Source organism: Camelina sativa, chromosome 5 (assembly GCF_030686135.1).
Source record: "Camelina sativa cultivar CO46 ecotype springtype chromosome 5, ASM3068613v1".
Taxonomy (NCBI): domain Eukaryota; kingdom Viridiplantae; phylum Streptophyta; class Magnoliopsida; order Brassicales; family Brassicaceae; genus Camelina; species Camelina sativa.
In genome coordinates this window covers 22,720,261-22,739,405 of record NC_141884.1, presented here as the reverse complement: position 1 = coordinate 22,739,405, position 19,145 = coordinate 22,720,261, and the positions used below count along the sequence as shown (strand labels likewise).

Sequence of the window (19,145 nt, the reverse complement as noted above, 5' to 3'; positions counted from 1 at the left end):
AGTCAATACTTTTATTTCATTTTTATGTTATTCTATTCTTAACTAGATTAGAACCCGCCCGATGTGCGGGTTTATAATTTTTAAGATAAAATTAAATTTATCAAAGAATATAAAGTAAAACTTTTTAGTAAGTAAATAGATACACCGAGGTGTCCAATGTGATATTTGATGTAAAAGATGCGACTCTACGGTTGAAACTATTAATCACGTTTTATTTTGAATTTACTCGTTCGTGTGAAGTTTGGGATTTATCTCTGACTCCGGTCCTATCAGAGGGTTTACCATATGAGTCGATGTACTCGAATTTGGATTTTGTTTTCTGGAGGGACGCCTCTCAACAGGGTGATCCTGATCAACTTCTTCAATTACCATGAATTTTATGGGCAATCTGGTAGGCCATAAAAAAAAATCAAGGTTAAGAGATAGAGGCGAATGATATAATTACTCAGACTTTAGGCGATAATTTAGCCTGGGAATAGGCGCTCTCTTTTACGGCATGTCAGCTCCATCTTCGTATTCAGATGTCCAGGTTTCTTCACCTTGTTGTTAGATTGATGGTTCTTGGAAAGCAACCAATGTGCATTCATGATTGGGATGGTGGTGTTGCATTGGTGAGGAGCGAATTTTGTTGTTGGGGGCCAAGTGTCTAAAACAGAGCCCCTCCCCCTACATTCGGAGTTAAAAACGTTGTTGTGGGCCATTGAGCGGATACGTGTTGAAGGGATCGCTTGTCAACGTTTTGAGACTGATTGTGCTGAGTTACTCACTATGGTTCAGTCTTCTAAATATTGGCCGTCCTTCTCCAACTTGCTCGATGAGTTTAACTCCCTGGAGGCTTTCCCACTATTCTCCATCTCTTGGATCCCGCGTGCGTCAAACACGAAGGCGGATTGTCTTGTCCGTGCTTCGTGTTCTCTTATCTTTGAAGTTTCTTTTGTAAATCCTTTGCTTCCGGTTTGGGTAGCTAACCGAGAAATTTCCTTTTAATTGTTTGATTGAAAAAAAAAACAGTAAATAGATACACTTTTAGTTAAGAAAAATAGATGTAGATGAGTTCAAAGTTATTAAAACAAAATTAAATTTAACAAAGAATATATATATCTAGTTCTTTTCGTATGTAAAAACAATATATAAAAGTAAAAAGATAAACTTTTAATTAGAGAAAATAGTTGTTGTTTTTTTGCTATAATATACTAATGTATATCCATTTACAAATCTACTATCTACATCACCATTAAAAGTGTATTTGTACACACAAATATATTTTACTGTTAAAATATACTCTTTAGCCTTTACTACTACCAACAAATTGTCTTTATGAACACATTAAAGAATCCTTATTCTATAAGTCATAAGTAAATTCTCAATTAACTTCAGCTCTCTCCATCTGACACCTGTCTTAAGTCCCAAATTATCATCTTTCACAATTTTTGCTTAACAAATCTTAAATTAAAACACACAAAAAAACACTTAATTTATTTTCGCGACAGAGGAAAAAAACGCAAAAGCTAAAAACTACTACCCTCTTCCCCCACGATCTCCACTTCACCTTAATTCGATCAGTTATGGAACACCAAGCTGATTTCTTTCAAAAACCTCTCAATCTCTTCCTTTTCTCATCCATGTTTCTCTTTCCTTTAATCGGGTACAAAAATCAAAACCTCTATTTTGAATTTAGGGTTTTAATAGCTTTCTTTTGTTTTTCAATCAATCGAATTCTTATGATTTTGGGTTTTAATAGCTTTCTTCTTTTGTTTGTATTCAATCGAATTTCTTATGATTTAGATTTTTCATCGCTTTCTTCTTCTGTTTATATTCAATCAAATTTCTTATGATTTAGGTTTTTCATCGCTGTTTCAAATCCAAGATCTCAATTCTATTTTATTTTCTTCATCACTGTTTCTCTTATTAATACCCATCCGATTGAAAATTTCACAATCTTTTCTTAGTTTTCAGAATTATGAATCTTACATTTTGATTCGGAATTGCAGGTTCATAATCGATACTTCATTCTCCGGTTTCCTCCAACTTTTCCGGGTAATTTTTTTTAAGTTCTTACATGTTCTGATTGTAGGGTTTCATCAATCAATCACATATCTCTTCTTCTTGCAATTTACGAACTCTGATTTCTGGTATATTTTGTTCAACATTGCTTAATCAATCAATATCTATGTCTCCTCAAATTCTCTGTTTATATTTTAACAACCGGAACAAGTTTGATAAAGAACTTGCGTTATATAAAACAGATTCATAACTTCAATTTTATTTAGTCTGTTATCCAAGTGTTTGTAGTCTGTTATTGAAGTGTTTTTCTATTTCAAAATCTTTCAGTTTACATGGTTGGCGGTTCCAGCACCACAACACCGGACTACAATGACACTTCTCCCTTCCTCTGTCTTCCAATCTTCGTTTCTTCTACAAGTTCTTTAGTTTGCTACTGAAGTTTCAAGGAATTTTGGGTGTTTTATGTCATTTATGTAGTTGTATAGTAAATTTGGAACATGGATAGGTTTTCTTCTGACATTTAAGCCTCGGGTTAGAGTGTGAATGGTTCATCTCTCTTAGTTTGGTTTGAGATTGACATGTAAGCTTACAAGGTTTGATTCTGAGGCTGAATGGTCGTGTTTGCAGGGTATTGATTTGATCGCTGAAGGTAATAGAAAAAAGACCAAAAGGACAGCTCCAAAGTGAGATGATGTCTACCCTAAGCTTATTGTCAAGGTTACAAATTCAGCAACGATCTCTCTCCTTTGTTTTTGTTTCCCTTATTTAAAGTGGCTTTTAATTGGGTGAGTCTTAGTGAGTATAAGATTTATTTTGAAGTTTTGTAGCTTTACCGTTTTCTGGTAAGGAGAACTCAGAGCAAGTTCAATTTTGTGTGATATTGAAGAGGCTTTTCTCTATCTAAGCTTGTGGAATGCGTGACTGGCAAGGTTCCATTTCGTTGAAACCCTCTCTCTTATGTATCTTTATGTTGAAATTGGTCTTTTAGATCATGAGTATTCTGCTTCATTTCTTTAGAACCAGTTTCCAATTTGTGAACCTAAAGTGGTTAATGATAATCCCCAACTTAGTATTCAACATGGATGTGTTCATTATTTGGTTTGATTATGTGAATGAGCTGAAATTGATTTAGGTTTTAATAACACCTTTGCTGAAATTTAAACAGTCGGTGGATGATTTAACTCTGTTGGAGATGGAGAGCATGAGGTCAGTCGACGCCGATGAGACTGAGAATCAGATTAGAAGATAAAAATTGATTGTTTGATGAAAGAAGACAAAAAAATTATTGCCGACAAAAAAAAAAAAAAAAAAAAAGAAGGAAGACAAAGAAATATTATTTATTTCTTCTTTTAACGTTAAAATTCACCATGTTTAATTAGGCCGTGCAACGCGCGGGCCATGACACTAGTGTATTATATGTCTCTTTACTTTAACATTTGTGTAGTTACAAAAACGCATATGTTAATCTTACATACTCCTATCTTATATATTATAATAGCAGTCTTTTGAATAAATTATTTGATTGGTGAAAAAAATATGAGACAATCTATTTTTTTATGTTTTTTTTTCCAACAATATTTTTCTTTGTGTAAAGGTGAGTATTTACATTTTTTTAGAAACAGTAATTAATTGTATAATTTTCACAAACATTTTTCTTATATAAAAATTAATATTTTTTTTTGTAAAATTAGCAACTTAAAATTAAAATAAGTAAACAATATTATAACTTCGAATTATATATATATATATATATTTTCCTTATAATAATTTTTTCTAAATTTTAAAACTGTTTAAATATTTTAAATAAAATTAGGTTTTCATTTTTCTATTTTATTTTTATATAAAACCTTTTTATGGTAGGTTTTGATTTTTACATTTTTATATTTTTTTGTGTTAATATCTGAATGATACAATTGACACGTATCATGATCTTGTTAATGAATAATTTTGACATCAAATTTTATATAATAAGATTTTTTTGAAAATATTACTAAATTTTATAAATCTGAATTGTTTTTGAAAATTGTAACATTAATATTTTATTATGGTATAGGAATGTTATATAATTACAAAATATAAGGAAATTATGATTTTTGTATTTAAGTATTTCAATTTCTTATTTTTTTTTTTATGGAAATATATATTTTAAATAATATAATTAGAGGTAAACGTAAATCTGAAAATATTACTTACGTTTTTTAATAGGCTTTAAAAAAAGAAAAATATCAACATACATTTATTTGCCTAAAAAACGTTTCCCGGTTGAACCGGGGTTAGACCGGTCCGGTTTCTTAAAAAATCTAAAGATTCGTCTGTCTTCTTCTTCAACTTGTTCTTTGTATCTTCTTCTCTCTGACTCGCATTTTTTGAGTTCCTCACTTCTTGGTTCTACATTCATGTCTGTACCCAAATCTATCTGGTAAATAAAAATCATCACTTTCTTCTATTTCAACAATTCCCCAGTTTCAATTCCATCCCCAATTCTCATATCATTACAATCCCTAGACCTCTCTCTCTTTCTCTTTCTCTGAGTTTCAATTTTACTGTTAATTTTGATGGACCTGGTTCGTTTGGGAGAATTAGGTTCACAGAGAAGAAAGAAATGGCTAATTCTAGTCGCTGTGTTCGGTGTTTCGGGTTATGGAGTTTACAGGGTTTACAATTCTCAATACATCGCGAGGAAGACGAAGCGGCTTACGAAACTCTTCTCAGGCATTGTTTCGTTCGCCGAACTCGTAATCGATTCGGCTGAGACGATAAGTATCGTGTCTCGAGATTTGAAAGAGTTTCTAAATTCTGATTCTGACGAAATCCCCAATAGCTTGAAACAATTAGCTAAGATTACGAAATCGAAAGAGTTCACTGATTCGTTAGCTAGGGTTTCTGAAGCTGTAGCGATTGGGGTTTTCCGTGGGTATAACTCGGATCAGGATTCGAAAAATGTAGAAAAGGAAACGAATTCGAGTTTTGTTGATAGAGTTTTCTCAGAGGAAGGAGCTGGTTTTGTTTCTGTTGTTGTTGGTAGCTTTGCTAAGAATCTTGTTCTTGGGTTTTACTCTAATGAGACTGAGAGTGATACTGATTCTTCAAAACCTAGATGGATGAGTTTGCTTAGTGATGATAAGTGTAGAGAGCTTTTAGCAGATTGTATTGAGAGGTTCACTAGCTCAGCTGTATCAGTATATATCGAGAAGACGGTTGGGATTAACACTTATGATCAGATCTTCTCTGGTTTGACGAATCCGAAACATCGAGATAGTGCTAGAGATGTTCTTGTTTCGGTTTGTAACGGAGCTCTTGAGACTTTCATGAGAACATCTCACGATGTCTTCACGTCTTCAAGGGAGAAGAACGATTCCTTCGTGAGGAAGTCGAGTAATCGAGAATATTCGGGTAACGGATGGGCTGAGGCGCTTACGACTACGTTAGCAGTGCCGAGTAATAGGAAGTTTATGTTTGATGTTACGGGAAGAGTGACGCTAGAGACGATGAGATCAGTTCTTGAATTTGTAATCTTGAAAATGTCACAAAGCTTTAAGAGGAGTTTGGATGTGATTCATGAAGAAGTTACGGAGAGAGGACGTCAAGTAGTTGGATATGTTGGTGCCAAATCTTCAGTGATAATCACTGTTTGTCTTGCGGTTTACTTTCACATCTTTAACAGCATCATTCGAGGCTCTCCGGTTTGCTTCAGCCAGCGTTTCTAGTTATCTGATCAACCTTTTAGCTCGCTAGAGTTAGGGACATTAGATCTATTGGCTTATAATTGGAGCTGAATAACGTAGAGTTTTTTTGCAGTGTAATGTGCCCACATATTGATTCGTATTTATATACAGAGGATTCTTGAGATACAAATTAGCCAAGTTATGTTAGAAATCACCATTTGTTTCTGCAGATTAGTCCACCAATGTCAATCAAATTTCTCATGAAATTAGTACCAATCAATGAATTAAATCCAATGTTTCTCCACCATATGAGAGGAGAACCAATATAACCAATCTAATTGTTTTATTTGAGGTAGTTGACTTAGACGATTGAGTTTCGAAAAATTTGTACTAATGGGTTCTCTTTGTTCATGTTTTTCTTCTGTCTTAGCTTTACAATGGTAAGAAAATAAAAATATGCTTTTATTTGGGTGGAATTCGTAGGTTTTTCTGTTAATTATGATTGTAAGTAACAAAAATAATATGTAGCAGTATCAATGTATCATGATCAATTGTAGACTTAAAAAATGTTTTGATTCTTTGGATTTCTTTATTTCTATTTATGTTGTTGTCACTTGGAAATAAACTCACGAGATCAGTTGTTTGATGATCAATGACAAGACTTGTGCATTCTCTGTTCTCCTTAATTTTAATTAGTTATTTTATTCTGTTTGTATATAAATGTATTCCTCTCGATGTAGTAAACATTCTCTATTACTACCTTTTGTTTGATGTGACGATATTGTAAAAAATATTTGGTTTGATTATCTATTATTACCTGATTAGCTTTTGTTTGATTTGAAGATATTGTAGAAAATATTATGTTTGACGTGTAGGTGGTCTTTGGGTTTTATTAGCAATAAACAAATCAGAATTAAAACTCTAGTTTGGTTTAAGGATGTAATATTTGCATTGGTTAAGCTTAAGTTGTTGAATATTTCCTTTGATTTTTTTTGTTCATCTAGGATAAGAGTCTTTTTTTTTTTTTTTTTTGTCAATCTAGGATAAGAGTCTTATCCAAAGTATTTGTGAAAGATATCGACAACATAAATACAATGATACTTTTGATAATGTTTTTAGTTTTATTTTAAACTTTTCAACGTAAACACTAAAACAATTTGAAAATGAATTTACAAGAGTAAGTTCAGTTTTGATGAACGATGATACTTCGATGATTAGTATGATCGGCAATATTTTAAAGAAAATATACTAAAATGAAAAATTATAGTCATCAATTTTGTTCAATATCTAATTATCATAAACCCCACTTATTGATTTTATATTCTCTTCCAACCTAGATGGAAGAATATTTGTTATCTTTGGTCTCAATTCAAGATTAAACAAGTTCCAAGGAGTCCTAGTAAATATGGTGAAGCTTACAAAGAAATGGAACATAGGGTGAATGTATACATATATATATATATATATATACACATATATATATATATATAACTTTAATATGAAATTCATTATGCAGATGCTTAGTGTACCAAGTTGAGCACATAATACAAATGTATGAATAATTGTGCAAAAAAGGAAGCTAATTTTCCTACGTCTGCCAAATGCAAAAAAAGAAGCTAATTTGTTGAATATAGATATCCCACAAAACATGAAATTTTGGTCAGCGTTATAGGGTTTGATACCATCTTGATCATTTATTATATGGTGGAAGTGATGAAAAATATTATTTTGGTGAGAATGATGGTGATCGCTTGAATGTTTTGTAGATTTGGAAAAAAAAATTTTGTTGTAGTCTCCCATTCAATATTTTATTTTTCTAGTTCTTTTATGATCTAGGGAATCTAGCTTTTACTCCTACGTATTTTGTTCTCAAAAACCAAATATCAGTTTTTGGGAATTCTTAAAATAATAGTCTAATAGAAAAGTCTAAAACTAAAAACCATATGAAAAAACAAAAAAATGAATTCAAACAGTACCCACTAATGTAGTGATCAGTGTTTGTACCCCCACTAAAAACCATATCAGTGTTTGTATTTTCTTTTTTTACAAAAGTCAATCGGTGATAAAGCTGATAATCGAATTTTTAAAAATATATAATAATAGTGAAGTGATCTTAGTGTGTAGCTAAAGGTAAATTCTTAATGCACAAGGCACCATCACACCCGGGATCGAGTCCTGCTTCCTACGAATATAGGGATTAGGCTAATGGGCCGGTCTGTTGTGACCCAATGATTAACAAAAAAAAAATATATATATATATATACAATAATTATGTAATGATCTCATACTCACTAACCATCTAATCACAATTAAACCAAACAGCAAAAATAACTAAAAATTATACTAATATCCAATAACCAAGAAATCAATAACAATAATAATTCAACCAATAGAGTCATAAAACATTAAACCAGTAACCTTGCAATATTCTAATGACTCAACTCTAACAACCTAACAAAAACCAGACAACACATCAACGAGCCACTAGAACATCTTCCTCATCATATTTTGCATTTACTTGCACCACAAACACAAATTGAGATGCATTAGTATTGTCATAAACACTCAGTGAGACAATCCTCCCATCTATCGGCTATACAACTAAGATTCTAATGTTAGACAAGCAACAAACAAACACAAAAAAAACTAGGAATACAAGTATCAGCCGCTGCTGAAAAGGTTTGGTGTCATGTCGACATTGGCTCTTGGTGTCGGACGACACTGCCCCTCGATCATCTTCCTGGCCTGCATGACCGAGATAATGAAGGTATGGGTTGCTCCAGAATCAAACATGACGTGGGCCCTAAACCCGCCCACCAATAAGGTCCCTACACAAACCTCATGTGCTAAGAACACTAACACTTATCATAGACATTAATAAAATCTGGACTACTGAAATTCACAAAGTCTGAGTCTCGGAAAATATACATGTGACCCAACGCTGGTGCCACCAATCTATGTGGTCGTGTACACCCACGGCACCTGCTCAATCTGTGCCACTGCTGCATTTCGCACTGCACCACTGCCACCGTCATCTGCTGCAACTTGGGACACTTGGGCTTGATATGCCCAAGCTCCCTGCAATGGTAACACACAAACCACCGTATGAGCTATCGGCGTGGCACTCCTCTGGGGACAGCTAGCCACCCTGTGGTCCATTCTACCGCACTCGTAGCATCCAGCACCACTCGGCCTCTGCGTAGCCACCCACTTCCTCTTGGTTCCCTGCGAAGCCTTGCCGCCCTTGCCGGAACCTCCAGGATGTTGAGCCAGTCTAGGATGGAACGCTGGACTCACCGTCACAGCCTGTGCCTGAATGTCCTCCTCAATGACAGCTGCGATCTCAACCAGTGAACCCTCAAGTCATTCCGAAAGGCCCTCATGAACCTCCGGAACTGTGCCTCCTCGGACTCCATCACCCGACGCCCATACATCATAAGCCGACTGAACTCCACGTCTAATTCTCGCACTGTCTGGGTCTCCTGAGATAACTCCAGGAACTGCACCTCCAACCGGTCTAGTGCCTCATGGGGAAAGTACTTGCGGTTGAACTCCTCCACAATATCAACCCATGACATCTCCCTCTGCACCCTCCTAGCAGCCACTGACCTCCACCACAAGTGAGCATCCTCTACTAGGAAGTGGACCCCTATGTCCACCCAGAAATTCTCTGGACACCTGAGAGACTGGAAGTTGTGTTACACTCTCGTCTTCCATGCATCCGCAGCAGTCGGGTCGGTACCACCAAAGGAATGCACCTTACCGATCCTCCCCATCTTGTTCAGCATACTAACATACCGAGAATGAGCTCTTGCACCTGCAGCCACTGGCTGTTGCACTTCCACCACCATAGGTGGCACCACCTGAGCTTGTGCCGGTATAACTCCCAACAACCGCTCCAACAGCTGCGTCAACAAGCCCGACAGGTCAACACCTCCCTCACGGATTCCACCTACTAGGACTCCTGCACCTAGCATCACCGGCCAATCAGGCACCGACACCGCCCACACCAACTCCCTCGGCGCCTACAGAACTATCGGCACCCACACCGGGCACACTCATGGACCCCTCTTGGAAACCCTGCGACTCGCTGACGCCCTCATCTATCAAACTCCAATCCATGGTATCACTAACCGATGGGCCTTTGCCTCTACCACGCCCACATCCGCGTCCCCGTCCATGTTCGCGTCCACGACCAGTAACAGCACCCACTCTAACCATCTGCACTACCATAAACAGAAGGCTAAGGAAGCAATCTAAACTGTACACAAAACATAACTTACCAATGAATCACACTGTAGGCCCGAAGAGGATGTTCTAGGACTTCATGCCACACACAATTGACTAACTCAAATAATCAATCAAAGCATGCAATCCCAACATCAACAACAAAAACACAATTAACCTGTACCTAGAACCGTAAGGGGTCTGATATCAAACTAAAACAACCCGCCCGTTTTTTTATAAAAGAAATTTAATAATTATCTAGTGATCTCATACTCACTAACCACCTAAACACAATCACACCAAACAGTGGAATTAACCAAACATTAAACCAATATCTAGTAACGAATATATCAATAACAGTAATAATTCAACCAATAGTCATAAAACATTAAACCAGGAACCTAGCAACATTCTAATGACTCAACTCTAGCAACCTAACAGAAGCCATACAACACATCAATGAGCCACTAGAACATCCTCCTCCTCATTGCCATGATTCCACGATCACATTTTGCCTTTATCTGCACCACAAACAGAAATTGAGACAATTCCCACATCTACCACACTATACACACAAGCAACTGAGATTCTAATGTTAGACAAACAACAAAAAAACACAAACAAACCAGGAAAACAAGTATCAGCCGTTGTTGAAAAGGTTTGGTGGCGATCGACACCACCTCTTGGTGTCGACCGACACCCCTCCTCGACCCGGAAACCCTTGATCTGACATGCACCAAGTCTCCGCGCCGTCATCACCTTGGTGTTGATTGACACTGACTCCGTAGACACGTTCTGCTGGAAGCCGAAAGTCGTAGGTCCCCTTTCCAATCCTCCAAATTTTCCAAAACTCACCCAAAAATCCTCGAAACTCATGGGAACCCATAACCAACCAAAAGCATACAAGAAAACAACACAAACAGCCACAAAACAAGCAAAACAAAGGATTCTCAGGCTTAGATCAGCAATGGTCATGCACTCACCTCTTTTGCAGAAAGTTCTGACCCAACAACGACGAATCCAACCCTTAGAAGGCTTCTCCTTAGTTCCTAGCACAAGATCTTCACTCCACAGCAAAAGATCTCCAAGGAAAAACACCAAAACTCCTAAAATCTCTCAAAACTCTTTTCTCTCTTCTAACTCTCTAAAAACGACAAAGAACGGCTATCCCCAAACCCTCAAGTCGACTTCCAACTTTTAATATGACAGTTAGGGATTTCAATTGAACCAAACCGAACCAAATTGACAAATTTAAATCAACCCAGTCGAACTGGAAATTGATGGCGTCGATCGACACTAGCAAGGGTGTCGATCGACACTCTCCCCAAAAACTTCTAATTTGGTTCGTGGATGTTACAAGGTGGTCTTTGGGTTTGATTAGCAATAAATAAATCAGAATTAAAACTCTAGTTTGGTTTAAGGATGTAATATTTGCATTGGTTAAGCTGGTATTTGTATTTGTTAAGCTTATTTGGTTGAATATTTTGTTTGAATTTTTTTGTTCATATAGGATAAGAGTCATAAGAGATAAGACTATACAAAATATTTGTGAAAGATATCAACGACTAGTTTTATTTGGTTGAATATTTTGTTTGATTTTTTTAGTTTTATTTTAAAGTTTTTATCGTAAACACTAAAACAAAGTGAAAGTGAATTTACAAGAGTAAGTTCAGTTTTAAGGAATGATGATACTTCAATGATTAATATCATCAGCAATATTTTGAAGAAAATATAATAAAATAAAAAATATAGTCATCAATTGTGTTCAAGATCTGATGATCATAAAACCCACTTATAGATTTTATATTCTCTTCCCACTTGAAGCTCTGAAATCTTTGTTCGCCAAGGTCTTCCAATTAGGCCATACTCTCCACCGTATGGTTGGAGGAGTATTGTCTCAACTTGCTCTCTGGTAAATAAAAGGCTTATTAAAATAGTAGGTTCCAGAAAATCCATCTTTATACGGACTGATCCTTGGATTCCGGCTCAATACCCGAGACCAGTCTTAAGTAAGGGTCCGCTTAAGGAACCTTATCTCCAAATGTTTCACCTCATTGATCGTCAGACGAATACATGGCGTATGGATAAGCTCATTGAGCAGTTTGACTCAGCGGATGTCGCTCTGAAAGCAGCTTTACCCTTAGGAAGCTTACTGCGGGAACATTCTCTATGTTGGCATTTTACGAAAACTGGGAAGTATACTGTTAAGTCCGGGTACCATACGACACGCATCCAACTGTCAAACGGGCATGCCCGCGCCCGAACGGACTGACTGTGATGGTCTCGAATTTTTAGTGATCCACCGCGGACAGGTCTGCCACGGGTGGCGGGTGACGTATCACTGCCCATGCCCGCCCGCTTAGCTTTGCGGATTAACAGGCATGCCCGCGGGCATCTTCTTCTTCTTCTCCTCAGTTGTAGAGTGCCATCTTCTCTCATCAGTTGTTTTTTTCATTCTTTATCTGTTAACCTATTAATAACACTTGAGAGAACATGAGAGTCTAAGAGCATGAGAAAACTAGTTCAATACAAAAAAACTAAGAGTCTAAGAGCAAACGTCAATAATTAACTTCATATCACAAATTCACAATTGTCCTTCGTTGCTGATATATGTGTGATGTGTATATATAGCTTCAATTACTGAATACAAAGCAGACCAGCTCAAACGAGCAATGGCAATCCTGGTCCATATGTGGGTATATATGTTGTCAATTCATTAATAAAAGACCTAGTTCCATGAATTAGTTCACAACTCTTTGGATTCAAAGAGAAACATGAGAACATTAACAGAATATTGTGTGTGTAAACCTTCTTCCATTCTCTTATGTTCCATGTAAAGGTCTTTAAGCAGCACAACCTAGGCTATTCCCATCTCTGTTTACATAGAAGAAGCAAAATAAGGAAACAAAACAGAAAAATCTAGCTAGAGAAATACCTTTAGCTTTCTCGCCGCAATAGATACTAGAAGCTTGGTAAGTGTAATAGCTGGACTCCATTGATCTTCCAAGATATCCAAGCATATTGTCCCGCTTTGACTACTAACATTTGGGTGCCTATGGGTTTGATTAAAATGAATCATCAACAAAGATAAACCTTTAATTAGAACACATTGCATCCACATTAGTAGTGTTAGTGACCCTTTAACACAACTTTACGATAGATATTCCTGACCACAAATAGGACATTATCAAAAAAAGACACTTTCTTTCACAGACTCAAAGATCAAAGCTAAAATCTTACAAAAACTGAAACACGAGTCATCATCTTCTTACCAAACTTTGGTTGAAAATTGCATCTTGGAGGCTCAAATGGATACCCTTCTGCAATAAAAAAAAAAAAAAAAAAAAAAAAAAACAGATCGATTATCAGAACACAACAAAAATCAAACACCCATATATAGTAATTTAGTAAAAGCCATAGTAAGCTTTCCACAACAAACACACACACACGCCAAAAAAGGGAGATTAGTACAACAAATTGTCAAACCTGATGAAGAAAAGAACCCACTAGTCTTCTCTTGCCATGGTTGTGAGATTAGAGAACCTTCTTTTGGTTCTGAAAAAAAAAACAACAACGCATAAGCGTTATCATCTGTGTAATTAGTTTCATAATTTTTTGGCTTGCAACGACTTAGACTCATGGTAGCAATTCACGTCAATTGATATGCCATCTCTCTATCATTGATTTATTTCGTACCGTTTTTCACTCAAATTCATAAGAAAAATCTCCCAATTCATGGAGAATTCAAGATGAATTGACACTGATTGGAAGAACCGGAGAAGACAAAAGATTCATCGGACCACCCGCAAACCCGCGGTTGCAATCGGACATAAACCACCTGACCCGCAAACCAAACGGGTCGAGTCCACGAGACCCGCTCTTTTTTGGGCATTAATTTAAAGGCCCAAGTCCACCCCGCTAAGTGACATATCGGGCATAGCCCGCGGGCTTTAGGCCCGTTTGACATCCCTAGGCACGCATGGCAGCTCTTAGGCATTTACAGGTTTTTGGTTGTGGTCCTGAGAATACCCCTCTCCTTGCCAGCATTTTTGGAAGGTCAAATGTCCACCAAAAGTTTAACACTTTATGTTGCAAGTTTTGTCAGGTTCTATTTTGGTATCGACAAATCTGCGACGGCGGGATATTACTTGTGATTTGCATTATGCACGGTGTGGTGCTAAAGAGGTAACCGTTAACCATGCCATTTTTGTTTGTTTACCTGCTCGGCAGGTATGGGCTTTATCTCAGGCACCATTGGGTTCAATCTCCTTTCCAACGGATTCCGTGTATGCAAATATGGATCTTTTTTTTGGACCTAAGAATCTTGGTTCACAGGTTTTAGTTTTTTCCTGGATTATGTGGTATATTTGGAAAGTGAGAAATCCACGGGTTTTCGAGAATGAGGTCGAACGGCCTGATGAGGTTGTTTGAATTGCCGAAGGTGAGGCGATAACCTGGCAACAGGCTCAAGGGGAGGGTGATGTTGAGGATCTCCCCTCAACCCCACAAGCTCATATCCCTCGTTTGCTGGGGGGATCCCTTCCCACTAGTGTCTCGGGTTATCGGTGTTTTGTAGATGGATCTTGGAAAGCAGGTGACACGTTTACGGGTGCACGATGGTTCTGTTCGCGTGCTCATGATTTGTTGCCGACTGGTGCTACCAATTTCCGAGTAGCCTCTCCTTTTGGCATGCTGAAGTAGAAGCTTTCATTTAGACTATGCGGTGCATGATCGGGCATGACTACCGCGACGTGGCATTTTTCACAGAATGTTCAAGATTGGTGAAGATGGTGTATTCTCCTTCAGACTGGCCGACTTTCTCGACATATCTCGACAGAAATCAACATCGACAAAGAGGAGTTTTTTTTCTTTTTTCTTTTCGCCAAATAACTTATATTCATTTCAAATCATTCAACAGCAAAAGCAGTAATGTTAGTGAAGGGTTTACAGAGGCAGAAATGAAACTTCCATACAAAGGAACCTTGCTAAGGTGGTCTGCAACAATATTGCAAGATCTATTAACATAACATACTGAATGAGATAAATTTTTTGGCCTCCAATAGTGAATGTCCTTTGTCAAATTGTCAATCTCCCATCGCGCATGAGTACCATTGATAGTCTTGATTAGTATTTCACAGTCTCCTTCAAAAATTACCAATGTGTATCCCCGAATCCATGTTTGTTGTATAGCTGCTAATAAGGCTTTGGTTTCTGCTATTAACGGAGATGAAACTTTACCCATATCAATTGATCCCCAAGCTTTCCAATCACCTTGATGATCCCGAATGATCCAACCTGCTTGAGCACTTGAAGTTTGTGGATCGTAACTTGCATCAAAGTTACATTTAACCCTATCTTGTTGGTGGAGTCCAATGTATGTCTTGTCGCTGATCTATCCGTTGCATGGATAACAGAGGATGTTGTGAGTTTTGTAAGATACACCATTCCGATACTTCCGCTTTAGCTTTCATAACAATTCTTGACGGGCTTTCCCAAAATTTATTGAATACCCAGTTGTTCCTTGCTTTCCAGATACTCCATATTACCCAAAAAGGTTCAAGCTGTCTCTCCTGTATTTCCTTTGAACTGGCTAAATCCAGTATGTGCTCAAAATTCCTTTCAAGTTCATCAAATGGATTATGACACTGTTGAATTGAGTTTGATTGCCTCCAGGCTTGAGTAGCATAAGGACAAGTGAACAAAATATGGTTTATGGTTTCTTCTTCTATACGACATTGTGGGCATAAATTATCGATCATCATACCTCTTGTATTAAGACGAGACCGAGTTGCAAGTGCACCAGATAAAGTTTGCCAGAGGAAGTGTTTAATTTTTGACAAAACCGGTAATTTCCAAATCATTGTTTTAAGCTCCAACGAACCATGTGGAGCCGGAGGTCGAGGGTTGAGATTATCAGGGTCATGGGTGAGAAACCAGTATCCTAACCGCACAGTGTATATACCATCTGATGTGTAGTGCCAAATTAACTTATCTTCCGTTTCAATGACTGATAAATGGATTGAGTGTAAAAATTCATGATCTCGAGGATGAACGGAAGCTTGAATGTGGTCAGTGTTCCAATATCTATGAGAACCACATTTCGAGATGAGAGAGTTTAATTTTGTGTTAGGGTCCACATCCGGTGAAATCATGTCAATGGGTCTTGGTGGATGAGACTCAGTTAGGTTGTCAGCTGCTATATTGATGGTTTCCCCATTTCCAACCAGATACCGTGTTCCCCTCTTTAGCACTTTAATGCCTACTAACATCGACGACCAGCCATATCATTGATTCTTTCTCGGTTTAGCATCTAGAATACTGCCATCTTTAAAGTAACGAGCTTTCATCATGCGAGCAAACAGAGTATTTGGATGATGTATTAATCTCCATGCTTGTTTGGCTAGCAAAGCATCATTGAACTTTTCTAAGTCACGAAATCCCAAACCTCCCTCCTTTTTTGTGTATTGCATTTTCTTCCATGCTATCCATGGTATACCTTGCTTTTTGGAACCTTTCTCCCACCAAAAGTTCATAAGCAGAGAATCAATGTCATGAACTACACTTACAGGTAATTTGAAGCAAGACATTGCATACATAGGCATAGCTAAAGCCACTGACTTAATCATGATTTCCTTGCCTGCAGGTGTTAAACATTTAGCACTCCAACTAGATGTGCGATTCTTTACTCTGTCAATGATGTTTGTGAACATTTCTGCCTTTTTCCGACCAAACTGTTCAGGTAAACCTAAATATTTGCCACCACCCCCATGATTTGGAATCTGTAGTATAGTCTTTAATTTGTTTTGTGTTGAACCATATACCCGTGAACCGAAAGTAATTACAGATTTTGTCATATTAATCTGTTGTCCTGAGTAATATTCATACACGTCAAAAACATCCTTCAGGGCCTGACAATTTTGAACATTTGCTTGGCAAAAGAATAGAGAACCATCCGCAAATTGTAGGTGAGTGATTGCAGGCACCTCATTTCCAATCTTTATACCTCGAATATCTCCATCAGTTACTCTAGATTTTATCAAGTAACTCAACATGTCTGCACATAGGATAAAGAGGTATGGTGACAAAGGGTCACCTTGTCGAATCCCTCGTTGTGGAGTTATTAGCCCTTGTGGTGATCCATTTATCAACACTAAGAAGTGTACCGACCTAACTGTTCCAGTAATTCAGTTTATCAATTTGTCGCAGAAACCAAAACACCTCATTGTTGTTTCCAGAAAGTTCCACTCCACTCTATCGTATGCCTTACTAACATCTGTCTTGACAGCCATGTAAGACTGAGAAACCCTCTTTCGTACTTTTAAAGAGTGCATGAGTTCATGTGCGATCATCACATTATCATTGATCACCCTACGTGGAATAAAGGCTGCCTGAGAATTGGAAACTATGCCGTCAAGATGAGGTTTCAGTCGATTCACAAGACACTTTGATATTATTTTGTAGAGAACATTGCACAAAGCAATTGGCCTATAATCGGATAAAGTTTCTGGACTTATTACTTTCGGTATCATACATATGTTTGTGTGGTTCAGCGAGGGGTTCATGCAAGCTGTTTAGAAGTAGAGTTTAACATCTTTTATGACATCAGGACCAACTATATCCCAACAATGCTTGTAAATCTTGCTGTAAATCCATCTAGACCTAGTGCCTTATCATCGCCAATTTGACTCAGAGCTCTGTATATTTCCTCTCCATCAAAGTATCTTGTTAAATCGTCATTAATTGCAGGGGAAACAGTGCTTTGGAAATCTGCAAAGTCTTGTACTGAGACTTCCCGTCTATTACTTGTATAGACCTCTGTGAAAAACTGTTGAGAATGCAAATGTAATTGCACACTCTTTGACACGTCAAGTACGTACTTCTCCGCATCAGGTTGTGTATGTAAACAGTTTCCCAACCAATTGGCTCATCTGATCTAATCTTTTGTTTACCAAAAAATTGAAAAACATCTATGTGGCATGTTTTTATTGGGCAAGTGTCTTGTGCTTTATAGGATAAAGGATGCACATATTTAATAAGTGGTTAATGGTTTAGTTAGCTTTAGATTAAGTGTAAAAACAGGAAATTTAATGTAAAAAATGCTTTGAAAATCTAGAATTGCACTTTTTTGAAACAAGAATAAAACTATAGAAAGATACTATTTATGAAACAAAGAGAGTGCTTGAAAAGAACCAAAATATCTAAATTACGAGTATTTTTTACCTAAATATACTCAAAAATAGTTCTAATACATAAAAATATTTAAAATATCCAAAAAATTAAACTTTTAGGCACCTAAATTATTAAGATATTGTTACTATGTACTTATATTTTGGCATGTTCAGATATCTATTCGGATCGGGTTTGGATTCAGTTTTCGGATCTTGAAATTTAGAATCCGTTCAGATATTTTTAAATTTGGATCAAATTTTTAGACTCGGGTTCAGATCGGTTTTTTCAGATTCGGATATTATGTCCAGTCCTAAATACATACATAAAGTCTGCGTATTTTAAATAGTTTTTAATATTTTTTCCAGCAGACTTATATTTATTCTATATGCATTTGATAGACTAACTGAACATATTTTCGGTAGAAGTCTATGAAATTTGACATACTAAAATGCATATTTTTGGTAGAGTTCTAAAATTTAAGCAACAACTTACATTTTAGTCTACTAAAAATGATAAACATGCATAAAATCTGTGTATTTTTTTACCTGTATGTTTTTCACTAGACTTATACTTAGTCTACACATATTTGGAAAACTTGTAAAAAGACTTCATATTTTTAGCAAACTTCTAAAAATCTATCTTCGAGACATATAATTAATAGACTTTCAATATATTTTCATAAAGTCTGCTCATTTTTGGTGGATGTGAAAATTTGTTTTTGCAAATTTCTAAATTATAATTTGGTAGACTTGTAAAGTAAATTCGGTAGATTTAGCTGCTTTCTAATGTAAAACATACTAGTGACGGATCCGCACATACGTGCAGGGTTTTTTTGAATTTTTTTTTCATATTTGTGTTTCTCAAACTAATACTTGTTTAAGTTTATATATTTGTATTGTATAATTATTGTAGGTTTTTATTAAGTTTAGTAGTAATTTTAATAAAAAAATTTTTAGTGATAGTATTGGGTTAGTTGGTAACGAATACCCACAAAATGGTAATGGGCCTGTAGATTTCAATTTAATTGGGCTGTAATTTTGTTGTAAATATTATATTTCTGATTTGTGAATGAATTTTTGT

At 36.5% G+C, this 19,145-nt stretch overlaps 1 long non-coding RNA gene and 1 pseudogene across 5 annotated transcripts; both read left to right on the top strand.

The window, feature by feature from the left end:
* The first annotated feature begins 1,432 nt into the window (after positions 1–1,432).
* Positions 1,433–3,518, top strand: LOC109133106 (uncharacterized). Of its 4 annotated transcripts, none has more exons than XR_015557394.1 (6): positions 1,433–1,645; positions 1,992–2,037; positions 2,332–2,535; positions 2,632–2,721; positions 2,824–2,933; positions 3,170–3,518. It is a non-coding gene; the product is annotated as an uncharacterized LOC109133106 (long non-coding RNA). The 4 variants fall into 4 exon arrangements; XR_015557395.1 differs by having other exon boundaries at positions 1,437–1,645; positions 2,832–2,933; XR_002038135.2 differs by having other exon boundaries at positions 2,332–2,721.
* An 818-nt stretch (positions 3,519–4,336) lies between these two features.
* LOC147944204 (protein PHLOEM PROTEIN 2-LIKE A10 pseudogene) lies at positions 4,337–5,859 on the top strand (annotated as a pseudogene). Its single transcript, XR_015557391.1, has one exon. The product of XR_015557391.1 is annotated as a protein PHLOEM PROTEIN 2-LIKE A10 pseudogene (transcript).
* The last annotated feature ends 13,286 nt before the right edge of the window (positions 5,860–19,145 follow it).